Raw genomic sequence first — 22,279 nt, 5'->3', positions numbered from 1 at the left:
GAGATCTTAGGGAAAGCGTGTCCAATATTTGCTCATTAAATGGGATCCTAGCTGTAGGTTTTGTGTGGATATGCTTTATCAGCATAAAGAAGGGTTCCCATTTATTTGTACTTTACTGGGTTTTCTTTTTTTATTGTATTTTTTCCATTACCATTTATTTCCTTGAGAAGTTCTCATCATAAATGAGTGTTGATATTTGTCAAATAGATCTTTTGCATCCATTGAATTGAACATTTATTCTCATTATTCTGGTGTGTGTATGTGTGTGTGTGTGTGTGTGTGTGTGCGTGTGTGTGTGTGTGTGTGTGGTCTGTCTGGAAAAAGTCCAGCCATTGTTAATATAATGAGAACGGTTTGCGCAACATTGATGTAACCTGGCAACTGAGGAGAGTGGGCTGGAATGTGCATGCCTGAACAATGACAACCTCACTGTACTAGTCAGTGGGGGTGGTAGATTCTATTGAGTGAGCATGTGTACTGTGTGGCTATCGCATTCAAAATAACTAAGTAGAGCAATGAATTTGCGTCAAATTTTGTGTTAAGCTTGAATATTTTTTTCATGGAAACTATTCAGGTGACTCAGAAGGCCACAGCTGTGGGCAGCTGATGATTGGCAGCTTCATCTCAATAACATGCCTGCTCATGCATCATTTCTCAGGCAGTTTTTTGGTGAAACATCAAATCACCCAGGTGACTCAGGCCCCTGTAGCCCATATTTGGCACCCTGTGATTTCTGTCTTTTCCCAAAATGAAAATCACCTTTGAAAGATAAGAGATTTCAGACCATCAAAGAGATTCAGGAAAATACAATGAGGCAGCTGATAGCAATGGGGAGAACCTTGTGAGGTCCAACGTGCCTACTTTGAAGGGTACTGGGGTGTCATTGTCCTATGTACAATGTTTATTGTGTCTTGTATCTTCTTCAGTAAGTGCCTCTGTTTTTCATATTACATGGCTAGATACCTTCTGGACAGATTCATATGTGTGTGTGTGTCATGATTTCAACCAATTAATTTTTGAATGCTATAAAAAGTTCCTTACCAAAACAAAATCTTTTCATTGACAGAATAAATATCATTTGGTCGTCATAAGACAGTACCCTTTTTATTTGTTCCTAGATTCAATTAAATCATATTTTGAAAAATTTTAACACCTATGATTATAAAGTTGTTGGCCTATATATAATATTCTTTACATATAATATTCTATACAGGTGTTTATATCAGGGTTATACTGTCTTCATAGCTGAAAAATATTTCCACTTTCCCTATCTTTAAAAATGTTTATTGTTGATATTTTGCTGTTATTATTATTTCCTTAAATGTTGGGTAGAGATTTCACCAATAAAGTCACCAAGACCTGGAGTTTTCTTTGATGAATGATTTGGTCTTTGCAAATGCAGTATCTTTACAACATATAAAACTATTGAACTTTTTCCATGTCTTTTTGTGTTAGTTTTATAAGATGCTTTCCAAAGAATTGATTTATTTCATCTAATTGTCAAATTTATTCACACAAAGTGGTTCATAATAACTCCTTATTATACTTTTAAAATTGGCGAAAGCTGTACCAAGATCCTTCTTTCATATCAGGTAACAGTAATGTCTATGTTTTATGTGTTCTCTCTATCTCTCTCTTATGACCATTCTTGTTAGAGGTTTATCAATATTATTAATCTTTTCAAAGAATCAGCTTGTGTTTTGTTTTTGTAGTTGTTTTTAATTTTCTCTGAAGTCCTCTTTATTTTCGCTTAATTGCTATATGCTCTTATTATTATTCCCTTCTTTCTACTTACTTGGTTTTAATTTGTTGTTTTCAAGATCACTGATTTTGGATTCATAAACTTTTCTAAGACATGTACTTAAAGCTATAAACTTCCCACAGGGCACCAATCCAACTTTATGCAAAAAATTTTAAATGTGTTTTCATTACCATCTGTTTAAAATATTTTCTAATTTCTCTCAGGACTTCTTCTTTGACACATGGGCTATTTAGAAGTATAGTTTTGAATCTATAGGTATTTGGGCATTTTCTGCTTATCTTTCTTTTTATTGATTTTTAATTTAATTTCATTGGTACCAGAATGCCTATCTGCATTTTTTCACTTTTTTATTGAGATTTGCATTATGACCTGGTATAAGTTTACTTTGGTGAATGTTCCATAATTTTAAATTCAGTGTAAATGTCTTTATACTTAAAGTGTCTCTGTTACAAACAGCATATGTAAGAATATTTTTAATCCACCCCTAAGTCTATGGCTTTTAATTAAAGTGCTTGTTCTTTTATGTTAATGTGCTTACCAGCATAATTAAATTTGAATCTATCATCTTACTACTTGTTAATTATCTTTCACAATTATTCTGTTCTTTTCTTCCCACTTTCCTTCTTTTTAAAATACTAATTTTGGGGTTTTTTTGTTTTAATGACTTGACTTTTTAGCTTTTCCATTTTGTGCCAGTTGTAATGGTTTTTCTAGGGATTGCAGTACACACCTTAAATTACCATACTCTAAATATTATAACACCTGTGTATAATTTAAGAACTTGGTAACAATATCTTTTACTTACACTCTCACTCTGCTATCACTGTTATATATTTTACTTCTATATTTTGAAAAACTCCACAGATCTTTATTATTTTACTTTTAAGCAACCAGTGCTTTATTTTAATCAGTTTATTACCAATATAGTCATCATTTCCAATGTTCCTCATTTTTTCCTGATACCATTTACCTTCTTTCTAATTACCTTCCTTTAGCATTTCTTCTAATACAGACCTGAGGACAATAACTTGCCCTAGCTTTCATTGGTCAGAAAATGTTTCTATTTCCCTTAATGATGAATATTTTTATGAGATGTAGAATATAGGTTAGTTACTATTTTTTTCTTTGCATTGTTTTCTGGCTTCCATTGCTTCTGTTGAGAAGCCAGCTGTCTTTCTTACTGTTCATCTGAATGTGATGTCACTGATTTGGGGTAATTTTATCATGTTTCTCTTTTTCTTTGGTTTTCAGCAGCTCTGCTTTAATATGCTTAGTTGTAGTCTATTTTTATGTATTCTGAGTTTCTATTGATCTATATCTGATTTCCGAGGGGTTTTTTTCTTATGCTTTCTAGAATCATATTAAATATAGCCAATGAATTCTTTATTTCATATATTTTAATTTTTAGTTCTAGAATTTCAACTTGGTTTAATATTAAAGTTTTCATTTCTCTGCTGAAATTCTCTATTCATTCAATTTATCCATCTTTCCTCTAAATGTTTAATTCATAATCATTATTTTTTAATTTCTTACCTTTTTATTCAAAATCAAGGTAATCCATGAGCTTGCCTCCACTGATCATCCTTTCTCTTATTATGGATCATATTTTCCTGTTTATTTGTAAACCTCATAATTTTTCCAAGTATGTTAAACATTTTGTATAAAGTAACAGTAGAAACTAAATTAGATGATATGCTTTGTTTTTTGTTTGTTTTTCTGAGAGAGAATTCACACTTTTCTCTGCTAGGGAGTGAGGGTGAAGACTGATCATTTAGATACCATTATGGGCTGCAACATTAATAGGTTTCTGTTTCTATCTGGTTTCAGATGAGATTTCATAAATCTCTCTTTGCCTTTAAGCTCAACTCCTGACTTTTTCTTAATTGCCTTCTCAGGTGCTGAATGTTGTCAGAATCTGAGCTCGGAGGAGGCGTGTTAGTTTCAGTCCACCAGTAGATTAAATTCCACTATGTGTCATTGAAGTCTCCTTCTGTTCACCTACTATTTCCCCACTACTGCTTAATCAGCAGGATTCTGAGAGATGAGAATTTTCAGAATAGGGTGTTTGTTTTTATACTTGTGCTTCTTTAGACCTCTGCCTATCATGCCTAGACATTCTGTCAATCAAACTTAAGCTCATTCCTCTTTGCCCAGAAGTCCCTCTGCTTAGAATAGGCCCCTAGCTCCAGCCAATACCAAGAATTGGGAATGGTTCCATGTATGAAAGTAGCTATTATTCTTTACTTTGCTATGAAGGGTTTAGTTTCTGTTTGGAATTTTGTTTATGTAGACTTCTATTCATCCACCACACTTTAAATAGCAAAGGATTAACAAAATGGTGGAAAGATTAGAAAAGAATTGAGCATGTGCATAGATAAAAATTAGCAAAATTTTTGGGAGAATAAATCTACTATACTTACCAAAAATAAAAACAAAAAAATCTTTTCATTGACAGAATAAATATCATTTGGTCATCATAAGATAGTACCCTTTTTATTTGTTCCTAGGTTCAATTAAATTATATTTTAGGGAAATTTTGCACCTATGATTATATCCCCTTATCCTCTACCACTGCAGGGAATAAGTAAGAATATAGGTAGCTGGTTATTAATAAGGAAACATAGAGATATATTTAGAAGAATTTTTACTGACTAAACGTTAGTGGAATTAACAATATTTTATCAGAGATTCAAAGTTATTTTGTTCCAGTGTTTTTGGCATGACTTGAAAAATGGACATTCCAATTATTATGGGGTGAATGGTGTTCCCCAAAGTTCACAAGGTAGAGTCTTAACCCTTGGTACCTCAGAAGGTGACTGTATCTGGAGATAAAGTCTTTAAAGAGGTGATTAAGTTAAAATGAGATCCTTAGAGTGACCCTTGATTAATCTGACTGAACCATCAGAGCTCATTTCACTCTAAAATAGATATCCTCTAATAAAAAGTTTAAAGTTATTTCGATAAAGAAACACTGGCATCTGTAATTGTCCTTTAACCTGGTGGGAAGACTATTGCCATTTTTCTCCCAAGACAAAAAAAAAAGTCTGTAGGTAATGGTAAAATGCTAATGAGAGCGAGTATAAGCTTTGCCTCATGCTTACTGCCCAGACAAGGTGACCTCAAGGCTAAGGGAGAGATGGCCAATATCTTCTTTTCATCACAAGGAGCATAATTTGTGCTGGCTTCAGAGCCAAGAATGTAAGATCTGAGTCCTCTTGGAAATGAAAGTGGTACTTACAGGCCAACTGGGACCAAGCCTAGCCTTATGCTTTCCACTACTGTTTGCACGAACTTAGGACAAAATGTGTGTGCCCAGTACAAGTCAAAACTGTCCTACAGTTTATAATTCATACAGACAAGTAAAATCATACATTATCTAATGTGTGGCCAGTCCTGTCTCATCATGTCTCCTATAATCATGGCTTGTTTTAAAAGTTTTGATTTTTATCTGCTCTTAAAACTTACATCCAAAGGCTGAAGGGAAAGAAGGCTCTCTAGACTTTGATCTAAGCAGTCGGTCAAGACACAATGCTCAGCCCAGCTCAAGTCCATTGTTGCTAGAGAGTGCCAGCCACTGGACATATGATTTAGCTTAGGTAAACTGAGGATTTAAAAAATGTATTTATATTTTTATAACCTAAATAGGATTTCAAAGTTTAATTTTGGTTTACAGATCAAAGATTTTCTTTCATGCTAGAGTTTCGGTTTTTTTTGTTTCCAGTACCTTTGGCCTATATTGGTACATATGTGTAATATCAATATAAACTGTAAAAATATATTTAACTTTCATGTTTGTGCCTTGTACTTTGGATACTTATTTAAAAGAAGAAACAATAATCTCCATTACATTGCTTTGTAACCATATCAAATGTTCAATGAAGACATTCATTTATTCAATTAAATGACTACTTTTTAAATTGATTAGGTCTATTGTTTTCTCTTCAGTTTGAAAGGTTATGGGATCAGTCATATATCAAGCTATTTATTTTCAGTAGTTGGGAACCTATCTCACTCCCAGGCATTTTGTGAGATTTATGCCACGTAGTAAAATTTCATTCTCTGCAGTGTAGGACAATTTCAAGTTATAGTGGAAACAAGAAACTGGAGACACACAAACCTGACTTTAAATCACCCCTTTATCTTGCATGAGCTAAAAGGCCTTGCATAAGTTATTTAATTTCTCTGAGTGTATTTCTCTACTTTTAAAATGAAGATGATAATTCTTGCAAGGTCATTTTGACATGATACATAGTGACCAGCACATAATTATTACCCAACAAATATTTTTCCCCTAGTTTCTCACATCCAGGGAATTAGCCAGTTATGTGTCTTTTTGCCTTTTTTATATGGCCTTAATTAATTCTTAAATTTCTTAAATTGAAAAATTCTGATAGGTTTTTAAAAACTAAGTCAACACATACATGCCAACTTATACTTAAACCTCAAAGTATAGAAAAAAATTTCCCCTGGCCAAAAAAAAATTTTTTTAAAGCCTACATAATTTATTTTCCTAGACTCTTTTCTTCTTCTCTGGGCCACTGTTCCTGCACTGTACTTAATGTAGACAGCATTGCTTTTTACCATAAAAGGTAAAGTGTAAGATCCTTGAAAACAATAAAGAAGCATGATAATGTTTCAATTAGGCATCACCAATAAATTGATCTCAAAACAGTATAGGACACCGTGTTGCCTCTCTAAAGATAACACTTCTCATAGGACACTGGAGCAGGGGAATCTCGGCAGGACAAAAGTCCTCCAGAAAGAGAGAAATGTACCAGGGCGGCATTAAGCTCCCGCCATGGGAAGACCAGGAAACCTTGGCAATTACACTCCCTGCTAATAAGCTGTAGCTAAGATATCATTGTGTACATGACCACATCATGATGAAAAGTCCACTTGGACTTTTCCAGGTTAAGATGTTGGATTGAATACACATTTATATGTATTATATCTATTATCCAACAATATCAAACTTACAGGAAAATTTTAAGTTCAATACAAAGACCTTTTCTTCCTTAGATCGGCTAAAAAGAAAGTGGTTGGCCTGAAGCTATCACTCCCAAAAGCTTGTATGTATTTCCTACAAAGAAGGACATTCACCTCTGTAATGGCAATGCCACCATCAAAATCAGAAAGTTAACATCGATAAAATACTACTATCTAATCCTGATACTTTGTTTAAGGTTGGCCAATCATCCCAGTAAAGCTACTTACAGCAAACAGATCCAGTTCAGAGAAATATTTGTATATTTTGTTGCCATGTGTCTACAACAGTTCCTTAGTTTTATCTTGATTTTCATGTCCTTTATACTTTTTAAGATTACAGGACTGTTATTTTGCACAATGTCAAAACATAAAGGGGACACTATCACCAATTCAACACTCAATAAATTTGCCATACTGGAAGGACTTGAAATGCTAGGTGGAAATGAGGCCGCATAATGAAATAAGAGTTATTCACATAAAAGAACTGCAAAATTTAACATTAGCAGAGACGAAGACAATTCTACAATCTTCCAGATGCAGGGGTGTCCAACCTTCAGGTTCTCTGGGCCACACTGGAAGAAGAAGAGTTGTCTCAGGCCACATATCAAATATATTGTGACACATAACCATGAAAAAAAATCTCATGTTTTAAGTAAATTTATGACTTTGTGTTGGGTGCATTCACAGCTATTCTGGGCTGCATGTGACCTGTGGACCGCAGGTTGGACACCCCTGTTAACTAATTTTTTTTAAAAAAAGCAAATTTCTACAAGAATCAGGAATCCAAGTGACTTTAGACTCCTCAATAGCCACAAGAGAAACAAGAAGACCACGGAAAAATGCCCCTACAATGTCAAAGCAAAGCTATTTACAACCTAGTATTCTATATTCAAAGTATCTACCTACTTCCAGGGTAGAATAAAATAGATTTTTAAAATCCAAGTCCTAAAACCTTTATTTCCCATGCACCCTTTCCAAGGGGCTGCTGGAAGATGTTTTCCACATGATGAGGGAACAAACCAAAACAAAGAAATGACAAGGGCTTTAGAACAAAGGAGATACAACCTAGAAGGGACAGGATAAGCAGCTTCGAGATTAACCGTGGGGGGATCCCAGGGAGACAACTGCACCCCAGACAAGGACATTAGTAGAAGAACATGACACAAGGAGCAGGCATGTGGGGACTGTCAGCCCTGCGCCCTCTGTGAAGGCTTCATCTTTAACCTGATGTCACTTCTGGGGGATGTGCTCCACCACAGGTTAGTCAACCAAGAAACAGGAGGCATGTCATTCAGAAAGCAGGGGATCCAGTGCTTAGTTTAGTAAATTCCAAGGAGAACAGTTCGGAGGAGCAACACGATGATAGCGCGTCAGCCAACCTGGAGTAAAACCATCCTAAAGAGGCCAGCGGGGTCTCTAGGGGTGGTATCGAAGTTTGTGAAGAAAGAAAAGTCTGAATAGACAAATTCATTATGTTGTTCTCATGCACAATTATCCTCTGAAGCTGTTGGAAGTCTGGAAGAATTAGCATTAAGTACAAAGAAAGCCTAGTAAATGAAAACAACAAAGCAACTATTTTAATTTCAAGAAAAACAGAAAGTAAAGAAGGAAAACATCCTACGTAATTCTCTGAAATGTTCAACTGTGAATAGTTTTTTCAAAACCATGAAAGGAACACTGAATATTCATTTAACTAAAAATTATCATATAAATCTATTGCAAAGGGGATAAAGACAAGCAGAGGGGTGGCCGTGGGAAAGAACTGAAACCCGCATCTGACTTGAGAGGAAATCAGTGTGAGATTATATGTGCATATGATCCAGAAGGGTATTTGTAAACTTCAAAAAAGGGGAATTAAAATGAGAGAGTCAAGGAAGTGAGGAGTGAGAAAAAGAAGGCCCCTGGTATTGTGGCAGACATGGCACCCTCCTGTTGAACATAAACCTCGCAGGACACCAACCTCAGACAAGGCTACAATGTGGCAAGATAAAAACAAACCCACTCCGTCATCATGTCCGAGCAGAGATGCAATATGGGCATTGTTCAAGCTACAAGATGGGCCAAATGTCCCCCCCTCCTGGCTAATAGTAGTGACTGCTGCTCCTTTACTAATCGCAGCATTGGCCTTGCTCTAGCCTCCTCTCCTAGACAATTATGAAGAGAGCCTGTCGCAGAATCGCCCTCACTTGCAGATAGCATCTGACCCAGAGCAGATATTCGCTTCCTTAAACCTTTCTCCAAACCACCTAGCATAAGCTCAAATCCTACAGGGTTTTATAACCCCCCTCTCAAGGAGGCTCGCCACAGATTCCCGCTGTGTGTGGTCTCCCTGCTACAAAGAACAATAAGCCACCTCATTCAACCACAGGTATGTTCCTGGTGGTCTTTGGCTTATAGGAAGTACAGGGAGGCAAACTGCTGGGTTTTACTAAAATTATTTTAGTACTTTTGGACATCCTAAAGTATACATGTGTGCCACTTTGATAAAATGCAACTCAATCTTTCGAAAGTTCATTGTACATTATTTACTTACCGAGATGGGAAATGTACCCTCTGATGGATCTTCTGGCTCATTGTGGGGTTGGTAACTGTTGTTTTAAGAGGCATCATCTTGAGCAGCAAGTCCAATCATTTGTAGTGAATACTGAAAATAAATGGAACAATAAAAATCCTCCCTGGCCCAGGAAAGACAACAGTTTGTGCACTGTGTTGATAGTAGAACAGGAAGGGAGAACTGAGCTCTTCAAATGAATCTCTTTCACCAGCTCTATTGTTTTTTCCATTTTAATTTTAATTTATTTATCATCCTTTTTTTGGGGGGAAAGACTAAAGGGAGAGATAAATGGAATAAAATTATTCTACAAAATTGGGATGACAGCTCAAAATAAGCTTGAAGATAATTATTGTTAAGTGATCCCTGGAAATAAAATACCTATGTTAAAAGTCAAATTTAAAATGTTAAGCATTGGATGCACAAAAATTGATACATTTAAAAAATATCTAGCATGTGGCTACTTTGGTTGATCTCCAAAATCAACCCTATTTCTAAAAATGTATCTACTTCTATGGCTAATGCTAATGGTTTATTTTAATTACAGATTTTTTTTTTTTTTTTTTTTTTTTTTTTTTTGTGTGTTTTTTTTTTTTTTTTTGTTTTTGTTTTGTTTTTGTTGATTCCTGAAAATAATTAGAATGGCCCCCTTTTTTTTTTTAGCTGCCATTAAAATTTGTCTTAAATGAAGGAGGGGAAATAGAACCACCCACCAATGGAATCACCATCTAAACAATCTCTAAAAGCCTTTGCAGTACAGAGGCCCTGCATTAAACAGCATGTCACAACCTTAGGATTTGCCAAGATGTCATAAAAACACTCTTGAGGGGGAAAATCCCAAACATCAATTCCAATCCCCAATCTCAATAACTTTCAACATGTTGTCAGTCCTGTTTTATTTATGCTTCCCACCCACTTCCCCTGCAGCCCCTGAATATATAGAAGCACATTCAGTATACCATAGAATTGCATCTGTAGACAATTAAGAAACCACCTATAAAACATGAGTACTTCTTTTTTGCATAACACAATATTATTTTTGTACCTAAAAATACTGCCAATAAACCCATTATCCTCAAAAGCTTAGTTAGCATTCAAATTTCCCCCCAAATATCCCATAAACATTGTCACATAAATGTTTATGCAGTTTAAGTTTTTTCATTGGGGATCCAAAAAATTCCACACATGGCATTTACTGCATTTTTCAGACTATAAGATGTACCCTTCCCCCCCCACCCCGTAACCCCACCAAATTTGGGAGGAATAATGGTTGTTAATGCTGCTGTTGAATTGTTTACATTTATATTGGTGAAATATTAGGTTATTTATGTTATTAAATATGTCACCACATTTTTTGCTTCAAAATTTTTTTCCTCTTTTCCTCCTCTAAAACCTAGTGGTCTGAAAAATACAGCAGTCGGTATGTCTCCTGAGTCTCTGCAGTTCTATCAGTTGCTCCCTTCCTGTTTATCCTTCTTGCAATTTATTGCTTGAAGAAACCAGGTATTTTGTTTTGTGAAATCCCCAAATTCTCAATTTTACTGTTTGAATCCATGTGGTGGTTTTTGTAACTGTTGGCTTCCCGCCATCCCCTGCACCATTTCTGAAGGATTGGATTGATCAGTGAGTTGAAGTCGTGTTAGCTTGACTCATTGATTATAAAGATTTCTGTCCACTTTCCATCCAAGGGTTTGGGCAGCCAGACATAATCGTTAATTACATCCAGTGTTTCATCAGGGAAAACACAATGGTTATATTCTAGTTCCATTATTACTTCTGCAGTTATCATCAAGAATAATTTTTATAACCAAGACTGTTTCTCATAAGGATTAGCCTGAGGACAGTTCACATATGAGAGAGGATAAATATTTCTTTCCAGTTATTCACTAGTTTCCAGACTGAGGCTGACCCCTCACATACTGTAAACGTCTTCTAGGAAGTATACTCTGGTTTTGTTTTACATATTAATATAAAGTCATGTAGTGTGAACCTAGGCATTGTATTTTGAAGGACTGAAGTTGTCTTTATTTATTCATTTTTATTTATTTTTTAAAGTATAGTTGACATATAACATTACATTAATTTCAAGTGTGCAACATAATGATTTGATATTTGTACATATTGTAAAATTATCACCACGGTAAGTCTATTTAACACCTATCACCATATAAAGTTATGTTGGTTTTTTCTTGTGGTGAGAAGTTTTAAGATCTTGCCTTTATTTATGATGTCCAAATTTTCCCATATTTTGCCAGGGGATTCATTTGTGTGACCCTTCGAAATGTCTCCAGAGTCCTGGAAATTCTCTAAGCAGCACAGAAACTGGCTTTCTCTTTGCCACGCCTTCTTCCCAGAGAGTGCTGAGCCAAGGCAGGTAAAAACGAACATCGGATAAACCTTGTCAAGCTCGAAATGGGTCACTGATTCTTAAAACAACAAAACGAACACCATCAAAACCCTTCAGTCTAGTTTTTATTTTATTTTACCATTTGATTTTTTAAAATATTTGACACTAGTCAGTTTCAATGTTGTGTAATTGCCATTCACTGCTTCATTTTTCAGATCTGAAAACAATCAAACTGATTTAGTTAGAGAATCAGTGCTGTTCAGCTTTAATGTCAATGTCAAGTGGACCTCTAGCAGCATAGTTGGAAATGGCACTGTCTGTAGGGAGGAACCACTCCATCCTTGTGTGAGAATTGGCTTCTGTTTGCATCTTTAATTAGGCAGGTTCTCTTCTTCCGGACTGACAACGCACAAAGGGAAAAACAGAAATCTGATCACACCAATGAGAACAGTCCAGTTCCTCTGAAACAGATTAACCGAGCCCTGGAATTTTTGTGGTTAAATTCATAAATGGTCCCCAGAGAGGCCATTGATAATCACCATTTTCATTGAATGGAGACCTGTAGTCGCTACATGCTGTTTTAGTTTTTGTTTTTTAATTGCCTAACTGCTTCAATATTTTTCTCGTGGCCCCATGAGGCTTTGCCTTCTCCTGTGGAATTTTCTGGACTAGAGTTTCATTAGATGACATTTCTGCTAATTAGATTTCTTGGCTGTTAGAGATTATTATTCTAGAAAGACCACATTCCTTCCTCCCACTTCCCTCTTCCGTTCCTTCTATCCTGTTCTTGTGTTTTTATTTATGTAAGATGCAAGCCAGATGTTATATTAATAAGAGAGTTGATTTTCTTCAAGGAGCCATTCATCAGCACAAGAGTAGACCTTGTTGTAATTTCTGGGAATTCTTTAAATTCTTTCTTTACTTTTTTTTCATTTTAAGTAGTAAATTTTTGAAAGATATAGTTGAAAGCAACATTACTCTAAGTACAGAATTACTTATGTTTACTAAAGGAGATTGGGGGCTTTCACAACTAAACTTTAAATGTAAAGAAGAAAAATTAAAAAACAGGAACTATATAAATGTAGAGAGCACATTACAATTGATGTGTAAAAAGTGTAAAGCTTTTTGAAAACTTAAAGTTGAACAAAGATGCCTTAATAAAAGCAACAGAGTATCTCACATAATGAAGTCCAGATTATTTCTTATTTAAATGTATACTTCAAAATATAGAGTTCAATAATATTTTCATGTCTGCCCCAAATTCTATCTCATAAAATGAGTGATATTAAAATAAAAATCTCACTATACTCTTCAGATTAGTACATCCTTTAGAGCATGATTTAAAAAAATGATCAGTTACATCCATTATTATGATTACAAAATTAATCTTTTAAAACAGGCATGAGATCCTTTAACAACCAAACATCTTTGGAACCCTCAGAAGTCTGAGTTGTCTGCCCTTGTTGGCTTTTGTTCTGTAGCTTAAATTAACTGACCAGAGGTCATCTGAAGTCCATTACCACACGGATTAGGCTTGAATTTAGGAAGCAGTGCAGTATTACTCCCATTCAACAGGCTGTCCAGACACACATACCCTGTGTGGGTTAGTTATTCTTTGAAGCACCCACCTCAATTTTTATTTCCAGTATATTTTGAAATCAGAATGTATGGGGTTGCCCCAGCAACCATTACTAGCTCCCTAGCACTGTAACAAGTAGGAGCCGACAAGGCTAATTCATCATTTTACTAAAACAGTGGACGAAAGCCAATCGGTCATTGACTGGAGAAATGTATGGAGGAAAGAATGGGCGGTAAAACGGAGTCTTTCAGAGTGATGAAAGTATTTCTCTTCGTTGTGCTGTTCTACAGGAGTGTACACTGGCCAATATTTATCAGATTGTGCTCTTTAAATATGTACATTTTCTTGGTATGCAAGTTGTGCCTGAATTAGGTTGTAAAAAATAAAGGACACACTGTACAATTTACCTAAAAAAGACAAAAGAAAAGAAAGAATAGAACCTCCCCTTCCTCCAAGAAAATAAATGCACTGGCTGAAACACACATTGGTAAACATATTGGTGATAAATGTATCATTGTTGAAATATACATATTTGTAAATAAAAGTTAGCACCTCTATAACACTAAGTGTCAGTGTCATTTGTTGATTAAATTAATTAAAAATCGTGTAAGGTGAACGTTATTATCATCATCACTCATTTTAAAAATAAGTAATTAAGGCACAAGTGCCTTCTATTTTAGGTTAAGATGCTGAGAGACTAGGTCCCCAGGGTTACCCAGTTGGCAGCTCACGGGACTGACATTTCAGTGCGCGCAGTCTGTCTCCAGAGGCATGGTTTAACTCCCGCAGCAAACTGCCACGAGAAGAAAAGAAAGAGGACTTAAAAAGTGCAGAGAAGAGGGACTTTGTTGTGTGCTTGGCACTGAGAGACATCTTTGAAAAAAGAATGGATGTTTGCTGAGCTTTGACAGTTAGGGAAGCTTTGGAAAAGAGGAAGGTGGAAGGGCATCTCAGACAAGCCCGATGCCTCCAGGCACGGAGGGGTCTGAGAAGGTATTTGTCCAGTCTTTGGTGACATTCTTTACAGGGCGAGTTTGATCAAAAGCCGCTGACATTTTCTCTTATAAATATTACATCGGGATATAAATAGCTGGATCAGCGAGGGAGTGGGACACGGGGAGGCAGTGTCTCCATGGCAGAGGTCCCTTGGCAGGAAAGGCACAGAACATAGGCCTAGAGCTGACTGATTAATGATTAATGAGGCAATCCTTTTATTTAATGTATTATATGACAGAGAGAAGGGAATCTGATGACACTTGCCTGCTCACACTGACAAGCAAAGGAAATACTGCTTTCGCAGGGTCACTTGCCAACATCAAAATTGCTTGCCAGAATTACTAATTAGTAACAACAAAAATATTACTCTTGTGATTTGACCAGGGTGGTAAAGATGATGTTGGCCAGACACCCAGGGGAACAAAAAAACAGTACAGAGATTCATGTCTGTAGAAACCAAGAGGCATCTCTCATAACACAGGACAAATTATGAGGAAGGAACAGCCAGATGGAGAGAAGGTCACACGGGGTTGCCTCAAGAAGCCAAGAGAGGATCAGACGCAGATCTTGAGAAAGTGTACAAAGTGAAACCAATGACTAAAGAATGGATGTAGTGGAACAGGATTGTGGCAGAGGTGCCCTCAACCCAGGCTGACAGTAGAGGATGAAAGAAAAGCAGGCAGTAAGAGACATCACGCTGATAGCCCATGTTCCCAGGGAGCAGTCTGCCAGTGAAGGGGGCGGAGACAAGCGCTGCCTCAGGAGCGATGTTGCTGCCACCAATTTTAGCAACCGAGGATGTAAGGGTGATCTGGCTGTGACATCTGTCACCCCATTGATCGTCAGGGTAGATTCCCCTGATCTGGCTGGCTAGGTGGGTATCCCCTCCCTCCTTCAATGAACCATGTGCTTCCCTCCCAAAGCTGCACTCTGGTCGAGGATGACCTTCCCAACTAGAGGAGAGCACCAGTCTTCGATCAAGGGTATATGAGTAGCTGTGCTCCTGCCACAACCACCAAACATGCTCTGAAGGTCCAATTTTAGCAGCTGGGAAAATAGTTCTAAGATAGGTCACTCTCACAATAAACTGCTTGTCATAAAAGAATTTCTACTGCCCTACAGTACACAGGGTGCCCTTGTCTCCACCAGCCTCTTGAAAATAGGAGGAATTTAACTGATTTAACTGTGTACAATGATCAAAAACTTACCTATCTAAAAGATAGTACATGCCCCGCCCAACTCAAAGGAAGAAAAAAAATGGGAAATGACCAATAGCAAATTCTGAATAATGAGGAAATGGAACAAATTAAACTCATGATAACTTTATTGCCATGAACTACAAAAACTTTGTAAGTGTCATGAACCAAATGCTGTCCTAGAATAAGAACTTAGAGCAGCCATATAAGACACAAAAGAACATCTAGGAAACAAAGTTCATTGGAAGCAGCAGAAGAAAATAAATATTGGGAACACCTAGCAAACAACTTGATGGTATGAATTACAAAAACCAATAAGCAAAAACTGCAGTGAATAGAGTCAAAAATGAAGAGAAAATAGTATTGATAAAAGTAATGTAAAGATATTCCCACAAAGGGTTACTTGATATTTTTAGTGAAGAAAACTAAAATGAAACATTTGAAAGAGATTTTTAAAGACAAAATCAAGAAAACTCAGGAAGGCTAATTAACATAATGTTATAGTCATTAATGTTATAGTCTAAAAATCATCAATACAAGTCAAGAATATAACATTTCTAATTTAATAAATCATTTATCTTAAGAAGAAAAGTTCAAAATGACTCCTACACATACTGAAAAGATGCTTAATCTCCCTTTTCTGTTTCATTGATTATTGCTCTTATCTTTCGTATTTCCTTCCTTCTACTTTGAGCTGTTTGCTCTCCTTTATCTAGCTCTTTGTAGAATCTTATATTATTAATTTTAGACTTTTTATATTGCATCTCATTATCGTTTAGTTCAAAATATTTTAATTTTCCATATAATAACTTTTTTGACTCATGTTTTTTATAGATGCTCACTATATAATTTCAAATATTGGAGGCTCTTCAGAACTCTTGCTGTTACCACATCTTACTCTGTAATTTGTCAGTCTTTCAAAGTTTATTGGGGCTTGTTTTATGGCACTGAATATGGTCTACCTTGATGAATGTACTATGTGCCTTGAAAAGGAATATGTTGGGTGTTTGTGTTCTATAAATATCAGTGAGACTGATTTGATTAATTACGTTGTTAAGGTTGTTTATGCCCTTAGGGATGTTTTGTCTAGTTATTTTATCAATTACTGAGAGACGGGTGTTAAAATCTCCAACTGCAGTGGTAGATTTGTACACAAATATACAGGGATTTGATTTTACCTATTTTAATTCTCTCCATATGTATGTCATGAATGTTGAAACTCTATTACCTCTACAAACACACATTCATGATTGTTATATACTACAAATGACTTATTTTTGGTATGAAATATCCCTTTTTTGGAGAAAATCTTTTGTCAGTAAGTCTACTTTAACATTAATAGAGACACTATGGCCTTGTTATTATTAGCATTGGGAGAATATATCTTTTCTCCTTATTGACAATTTTTCTATGTCATGATGATAAAGTGTGCTGCGTGTGGACCACACTGAGTCACATCTTGCTCCCCCTCCCCTTTGTCATTCACAGGCGTCTTGCCCATTAAGTCTCTTGACTATGTCATTCTGTCACGTCATCTGCCTCTTGGAGGAATCACCCTGTGAGGTGCTATCTGGCCTCAGAAGTCCCAGATACAGCACGATCACTGTGTTTTTTCTTTCTCCAAAGTATCCACTCACTTCCAGCTCCTGCCTGCTTTTCTATATGCCAATGCCTTTAAAAAGTTTTGATCGTTTTCTTACAGATTTGATCATTGTGTTGGCACTTTATAATTGCTACCTGTGGAAAGTTTGGTCTGATACAAGCCATGAGACTATTAGTGGAAGTAGAATTCTGTCACCCTCGCTCTTAATAAAATAAATGGAAATTAAAATCACAAGAAAATATTCTTTTTGATCTGTCAAACTCAGATGCTCAAAGTACATGTAATAGAAGGTTGGCTGCAGGAGGAGGAACTAGCCTCTCATGCATTGCTGATAGAGGCAGATTATCATGACCCCTTGGTACCTATTTGTGAGAACTGTAAATTGCAGCAACCCCTATTGAAAAAGTACACGATTTTGAGTGAGAAAACCCAAATTTAAGAATGTATTCTTTAGATATCCATACAGGTGCACTTCTAATGAACAGACAAGGATATTGACTACAACACTGAAATAGCAGAGAAATTTAAAACGCTATGTGTCCATCAATGGTAAAGTACTTAAATTAACTATATTGCATACATGCATTAAAATACCATGAAGAAAACAAATAACATGTAGTGTTTGGTTGAACCACACAACATTCCATGTGTTTTACATATATTAATATTACAGAATTTTCCACCAATGCTACTATTAACTCATTTTACATATGAGACAAGAGGCTTAGCAAGATGCCCAAGATGATGCACAGAGTGAGTGGCCGGACTGATATTTGAACCCAGAGAATCTGCTTCCAAGTCCCGGAGCTCAACCATGTCATGCTGTCTCATCATGGTGTTAATATTATATTAATGAGTCTCATGAAGAAAATGAGGCATGACACTCATGAGGATATAACATGAGTGGATAGAACATGGACCGCTCATCAGGATATAAACTTAAATGAAAAGAGTAAGATATACGATATGTATATAGAATTCCACTATCAGTGTAAAATAGCTAATGGGTTCTATACACCCATATGTATATGTTTGCTCTTGCAGAGGTACCATAGTGCTTTGTGTCTTCTGAATGGTGTGCCGTGGCCATGGCATGCATTACCTATCACTCAAATAAACTAAACCTTCTCCATAAAACAAAGCATATTTAGTGTTTCGCGCAGCACATAGTTTATTGTAAACCCTCACTCTCTTTGTAGCAGTGTTTATAAAGAGTGAAATGACTAACTGTTTACACATAGGCAAAAACAGAAGGCTCGAGCCAAATGGCTCTTAGCAGCAGTCTTGCTCTCCCCCAGAAGCACATGGCCAACACAGAGGAGACAGTGAGCACACTCTGCCCAGGAGCCAGAAAGCTTGGTGCCGACTCGAACTTGGTCACATCACCTCCCTTAACCCTTAAGGTGTTGCACTTGGGTTTTTCTTTTTTCCCTTGATTTCCAAGTATTGTTTCTATAATATTAATTTCAAGGTCATTTTTATGGTGTAAACTTCAAATCATTTTGGAGTAAAAGATAGAATACTCATAGTTTTAGCATAGTTAAATACAGTTAACCTTCGAACAATGCAAGGGCACTGATACCCTGTGCAGTTGAAAATTCACATAAAGCTTTTGACTCTCCCAAAACTTAAGTTGTCCCTGGCGGATTGTTTCCAGGATCCCATGAATAACTAAATCCATGGATGCTCAAGTCTCCTATATAAAACGCTGTAGAACAATGCATACAGTCGGCCCTCTACATCCCGTGGAGAGAAACAGTACAGGTATTTATTGAAACAAATCTGCATACAAGTGGACTCATGCAGTTCAAACCTGTGTTATACAAAGGTCAATTTACATACATTTAAATGCCTCTTCATTATAGCATTTCCATAAAATGGAACAAGAGACTTTGTTTCCCTCATCAGGCAAGGACACTTTGGCTACCCACTCACCCTTATCAATCCATTCACCTAAAAAGGCTGTAATTTGCTATTTTTATTAAAGCATTTTGTTTGTGTCCAGTGTTTGTGAAATAGTAAATCTCTTCGTTTCTCTGAATGTGAACTCTAAGCTAAACGATTGTCCACAATGCTCCTGGAGGCTTAACTTGGAAATGATAATCCCTTTCTAAAACTTACATTGCAAAATAATAAGATCCTGCCTTAATGCAAAGCCTGAAATGTAATGAAGGCTTTGCCGGTACTGTTTGTGTATTGCCTAAGCGTCTGCTGTCAGCTTGAATTTGATGCATTCTCGGGCTGCTGAATTATGTTTTGAATGCACCAAGAAATCACGCCTACCGTTTTTCACAAAGGGGCGATAAACCCCATTTGTGAGCTCAGCTGTGAATGGGACTGAGCTCAACACTGGTTTATGGCCCTGAGCTTCTTCACTGAGCCTGAAATTTATCACATAATTACATTATAGGAGTAGAAGCCGGAGCTGTGCTTTATGTGCTGTTGGCTCAAGTCAATTATAACTTCTTTAAGACTGCTTCATCAACTTCTGCTAATTAGAGCGTATATCTTCCTGAGAGAAAGGAAGTTTATCTTCTATTTACATTGCACTTTTTTCCAAAGCCTAAAGATAGGAAATTCTGCCTGGACTCATAATAAATACTCCTCACCTTGGGAAATGACTGAGAAACCTAAGGGTGTTCACTCTTCCCCCTTTCACTAGAAGGGGGTCTCGCTATTCAACTAATTTAAATTTTTCTTTCATTTTCTATGGATGTGTCTGCTTTACATCTCTGCAGACACACAAATGCTTCTGGGTTGTTGCTACTCTGGCTACTCAGGGTAGCACTGTAGTTTTGCCAACCAAGCGGAAGCCTGAGGATCAGTCTGGGGCTGAGTCATTATGTGCAGAGGTTTATAATTTTCCCAGTGTCCTCATCCTGCCTGCTAACCACCGGCACACTTACTCCAGAACCCATTCAGACAGGGTTGTATAGATTGGTCAGTACCTACTAAAACTTACCAGTCTCATTCTGCTAGATACTAGCAACTCGTTCCATTCTGGCTAAGGGTTAAAGAAAGGAGTTAACAATTTTCAATGATAGCAATAAAAAGGCTTGAATTGCTTTTTACTAGCATGGGAATGGAAACCACTTAATCGTTAGATTCACTGTATTTTGGAGATGGGTGGAAAAGACCTTAAAAATTGCATATTCTTCTCGTCCCACAGATTAGGAAATTGATGCTCAAAGAGGCCACCTAATATGGCAGAGCTGTTAGCTGAAGATCGGGAACCAGAACTCAGCTCTCCTTTTCTTTCCATATGAATTTTCTGACCTCAAGTCTTCAATCATTTTTGAGCCTTTGAATTGCAAGATAACTCGAAAGAGAATCATTCTTATTTGAGTCTCTGGCATATATCTATCAGATAATAAAAGGTACACTAAAATAGAATATATATTTATATCTATAATCTATATATTTTTACAACAAAATAAGAGATGAGATCTATTAGATAATGAAGAGCATAGGATATGAACCATAAGATGAAAGTTGTCATGCTTGTCATGCGTCTTCTTGTGGGAGAAGACGCTGGTGGGAAGTAGGGCTCTTCCTTTTTGGTGGGAATGTGCTATACGAGGAGATTTACACTATAAACCACTCTCATGTTTTAACCAGGTAAAATTGGATGAAAAATCCAACATGTTTCTCTTTGGAAAGAGAGAATTTGCTCCTCTCTTCAAGCATCAATACTCGGGCTGCCCATTTCCCTCTGTGAAGTTGTTTTCCTATAGGAGTCTGCACATTGCACTTGTTATTAAAGGTTCGGCTGCTTCTTAAGGAGGACCGAAGAGTGTCATTTATTAGCTAAGTCATCTCTGGAACTTCACCCTGCGTGGCCTCAGTTCCATCATCCCATCACAATGCAAACCTAGAGGTTCTCCAAAGATGAATGATGTAAGGAATGACAGAGCTTAGCTCTATGCCCAGCTTGCAGTAAACCTTAATGATGCAGCATATTAAAAATGAAAGGGCCTGGCTGGTGTAGCTCAGTGGATTGAGTGCGGGCCTGCGAACCAGACGATCGCAGTTCGATTCCCAGTCAGGGCACATTTGTGGGTTGCAGGCCAGTTCCCAGCAGGGGCCAGTTCCCAGCAAGGGGTGCACCAGAAGCAACCATACATTGATATTTCTCTCCCTCTCTCCTTCCCTTCCCCTCTAAAGGTAAATAAATAAAATTAAAAAATAAAAAATAAAAAAAAATCAAAGGGGTGTGGGGAGGGGAAGGAGCTGTTCCAGGTTTGTTCTCGTGGTAGGAAATACTGGCGAGAAAACACAGATGTCTTAAACAGAGATTCTTATATAATAGGCCAATAGTAGGTGGGCTCCAGAATGTTAAGTTTAATGTCAGTAATGGATGAGTCATCTCTAAAATCACCCTGACTCCCTTTCAAGTGGTCTCCAGTCATTTTACACAGTTCCTCATCACTGTCTTTCCTCATCACTGTCCTGAAGGCCTAAAATGCCTTCTGCCCCTCATTACCACCCTGACTTTTTCAGTAAAGTTAAATGCTCTTCATCCTCGTTCATTCTCCCAGAGCGTCTATGACAATATTCACCAAATTAGGTGGTGACTTGTTGTTTCCAAGTTCATCTCCTCAGTGAACTGAGGTTTATAAGAGAACAGATTATGATAATTATAAAAATTTTAATGTTATTTATTTTTTATTCCTAGTATTTACTTAAAACAGTGCCTCATACATGTGTCCAAACACTGTTTGACAACTGCATGAATAAATGACTCATTTCTGAGGCAATTTGCTCTTGAATGGGTGTGACCAAGCATTGGATATTCTGAGTGTCCATTTTTCCAACAAGAAAACAGCCCCCTCAAAATTAAAAGAAAACTGAGTAGTCACTTTTTGCTCTTGGGTGTGACAAAGTGGATTGTAAGAAACAACCCTTTCTAATATAGCCAGTCAAAGCAAAAAAAAATCTAGTGCCTGACCAATTTTAAGGATTGACTTTACTTGGTCTCCAGAGTTTACCTTCTTGTTCAGATAGACTGCATATTCTATCATACGATTTGAGCAATGTCAGATTTCTTGGATGTAATAATGTCTCCCATCTCCTCATGTACCCATAGCCATAACACTTTATTCCAAAAAACTTATCATCAAGTAAATTCCTTATCTACTCCATGGCTCAATGTCGTCATCTATAAAGTAGAGATAATAACAGACCTACCAAGTAGGGAAGGTTTAAGGAATAAATTAGTAATACAAGTAGGACTGTCAAAATAACAAGAAACAATTAATT

This window comes from Artibeus jamaicensis, unplaced genomic scaffold (assembly GCF_021234435.1).
Source record: "Artibeus jamaicensis isolate MK-2021 breed Jamaican fruit bat unplaced genomic scaffold, CSHL_Jam_final contig_1015, whole genome shotgun sequence".
In the NCBI taxonomy this organism is placed as follows: Eukaryota; Metazoa; Chordata; class Mammalia; order Chiroptera; family Phyllostomidae; genus Artibeus; species Artibeus jamaicensis.
This window is presented reverse-complemented; position numbering follows the sequence as displayed.